Here is a 3291-nt window from a genome sequence, read left to right as displayed (position 1 = left end):
CCGAACGTATTGTGGGTGTCACTACAAGAAAAATATTTATTTGTAGCGGTTAAAAATAATTAATTTGTTGCGTTTTTGAAGGGGCAGCAAACACCAGGGTAGCAAATCAATTATTGATTTGCTGCGGTTAACAACTGCTGCAAATTAATTGATTCATTTGCAGCGGTTAATGCTATTAACCCCTGCAAATAAATATGTTTTACAATTTATAAAAAATTATAATTGTTGGGTTTTTATTTGTCTAACCTACTCTATTCAACTACCAACAAAAAAAAAATTGTACCTGAAATTGATACTCAAAGACCTATATATTTTATATATAAACTTAAATATTTCCATAAGTTCCTGTAAAATTACACCTCTAAAAAAAATAAAATAAAAAAATGGACAACATTAGACATTGCAGCAGCATAACATAAAGCCGCTGTTAATATTACAAACTCTAAAATCTGATGATCAAAGGAGTAACAGAAGACAACAGCAACACTGGTGTTAATCTGGCGCAGCAACAGTTGTGGCGTTAATCGGGCAGCAATAGTAGGTAGCAACAACACAAGCAGCACCAACACCTATGTTAAAATTTGCTTCATCATTTGACATTATCAATTTGTAGCTTTTATCCTACATATGATTAGCAAATATCCCAAGTTAAATTTGTTTTTAAAAAGAAGTCTTAAATTTACCATATGCAACAAATATTATCCATATATCTTGGGAAAACAAAAAAAGATGAAGGCGAGAAGAACAAATGATTAGCTTAATGTTCCTTCATTGGTGGAGTAGCATCTATCTTGAGGAAAGATAAGAAAAAACTACACAATCAGCATATGTGTATGCAGAAAGATTAAAAATATACAAATTCTAGAGGACTACATTGGACAGTTTTTAAGATATATTACCTGCATGGATCATATCTATCTAGATCGGTTTTATTATTCATTATCTCTAAATCTCAGTTTTCCATTATCCTTCCATCCCACAAGTCCAATGCTCTCAAATCCTACTCATCTGGTTCCCTTAAAAACATTCTATGTCCTCCATTTCTCCTCCCCCACAAACATAAAGCCATTTCAGCTATCTGCAACAAATCAAGCATAAATTCTGTTATACAAAGTAATTTATACCATTGAAAAAAGAGGGTGACAAATACACCATATAATCATCAATTAATCACATGTATCAGTTAGTTTTGTCAACTCAGCTTACTTAAACTAGGCACCACAACAACAAAGGTAGCAAGTGCTCTATGACATTCCGAGTTAGTTTTGCGTGAAAATTCAGATAATGGCACTAAAAAATCTCAAATTATTATTTCTACAAGATTTAGCCAAATTCAAGACTAACAATCAACAACACTAAGATCAAATCAACAAAAAAAAAAAAAAAAAAAAAAAAAAAAAAGAGCTTAATAATCAAATCACATACACGGTCAGATCTAACATTGATGATGAACAATCAACTTTAAAATCAATTAAAAATAATAAATAACACAATTGTATTCATCAAATTAACCCAAGAATTTCAAACATGCTCAAATCAAATTTCTTCACAAACTCAAACCCATTTCAACTTAGTTTGCAAAAAATCAACCTTTAATATCTTTAATCTTCTGCAACAAATTAACATTCACTTCCTCAATTATCACAGTTTGCAACCTATTTCGTTCTCAATTAGATACCTTAGCTTTGGGAATAATATACAAGGTTGAGATGAGCGTAAGATTTTGATTGAACCTAGACCCCAACGCCAACAAGGGTGAGTGAGATAGTTGAAGTTGTGCAGTTAGAAACTAGAATCGTCGGTGAGGTCAGTGAGCAATCATAACCGTCGGTGAGGATACCAGTGAGAGAGAGAGGGTCGGTAGAGGTGAGTGAGAAAAGATGAATGTGGGAAGAGAGAGAGAGAAATAAATGACTTGGGGCGGCTAAGGAAATAGGGCTTAGAGTAAATGTAAAATGCGAAGTAATTGATTTGCAGCGGATCTCAGGAAAAACCACTATTTAATTAATACTTTTAATGTTAGGTGTATGTAAAACCCGCTTTAATTTGCAGCGAAATGTAAAAAATGCAGCAAATTAATAGCAGTAAATTAATTTTTTTCTTGTAGTGTGTAAAACCCGCAAATGAACCGTTCAAACCTTCTTTATGCTTGCTTGAGTTCTCTCTTTCAACCAATTGCTTCAAAAATTAACCCACAAGAAAACCCCCAAATTGATTTTTAAGGGTTAGGGTTTGAGAAATTGCGTGATATTTGGGTTTTAATGTGGAAAAAGGAGTAGTAGTTTGGGAAATTTTTGAAAAGGAGTGTAGATTTTGTGAAAATATGTTGATTTTGGGTGAGAATTTGGGTGTTTAAGGTAGATTTGAGTGAGTACGGAGGAGGAGGAAAGGAGTTTTAGAGAGAGAGAGAGATAGTGGGGATTTCCGGTGCGAGAAAGAGTGAAAGAATGAATTTTTTTATTTTGTTTACATAAATCCGTGTTGTTGCCTCGGTTTTATGGGGCTGCACAGACGTGCAACAATCGGCACGGATGTGCAGCCTCAGTTAGCAGGTTGCACGGACATGCAACTTATTCTTGCACTGACGTGCTTAGTTTGGCACGGCCATGCCAAACTTGAAAATTTCATAATGCTCAAGGTTCTGCCTGCTGTTGACTGCTTTTGCACAAACGTGCGATGCTCTACACATCCTGAAGACCTGATGTTGTACGACTTTAGTCTTTTTTCGTATAATTATAACAATAAGGCATAATAATAATAGATTATTATTATCACTATTATTATTATAATTATTATTAAGCCCACTACTTCACTTCCAAATACTCCCTCTGTCCTTTTTTATTTGCATCACTTTGGTTTGCACAAAGTTTTAGGAGAGTAATATAATATTGTGAGTGGGTGAATAAATTATTATAATAAAAGTAAGATGGGGAGTATGAAAGAGAAAGTATGTGAAAGAGGATAGATATTTTTATTATTTTAGTGAGGACCATGGAAGATAGAGATATGATAAAATAATTTGAGTGGGGTTTAAAGTAAGAGAGAGAAATAATAATTTATAGTATAAAGTTACTAAATATAGAAGTGATGCATTAAAAAAAAACACCCCAAAAAGGAAAGTGATGTAAATAAAAAAAACGGAGGGAGTATATTTTTCTTACTTCTCTTTTCATCAATACCTACAAAAGATATTAAGAGAAAAGTTAGTAATAATATAATTAATGGAAATGGAATGATGATTAAAGAAAGAGAGGTCGAGAAACTCGAGTTGTCTCCCGAAAGCGCTCTTTT

The 3291-nt window shown here is 33.2% G+C and overlaps 1 long non-coding RNA gene across 3 annotated transcripts; it reads right to left on the bottom strand.

Annotated features, from left to right (window-relative positions):
- Positions 1-289: 289 nt before the first annotated feature.
- LOC110700945 lies at positions 290-2004 on the bottom strand. 3 transcript variants are annotated; one of them, XR_002507296.1, is made up of 3 exons: positions 1679-2004; positions 900-1078; positions 290-786 (listed from the first exon to the last, which is right to left on the bottom strand). It is a non-coding gene; the product is annotated as an uncharacterized LOC110700945 (long non-coding RNA). The 3 variants fall into 3 exon arrangements; XR_002507295.1 differs by having other exon boundaries at positions 290-790; positions 1679-1996; XR_002507294.1 differs by having other exon boundaries at positions 290-621; positions 1679-1988.
- Positions 2005-3291: the final 1287 nt, after the last annotated feature.

This window comes from Chenopodium quinoa, unplaced genomic scaffold (genome assembly GCF_001683475.1).
Source record: "Chenopodium quinoa cultivar QQ74 unplaced genomic scaffold, ASM168347v1, whole genome shotgun sequence".
NCBI classification, from domain to species: Eukaryota; Viridiplantae; Streptophyta; class Magnoliopsida; order Caryophyllales; family Amaranthaceae; genus Chenopodium; species Chenopodium quinoa.
Note: the sequence above shows the minus strand (reverse complement) of the source record. Positions and strands in the feature narration are given on the sequence as shown.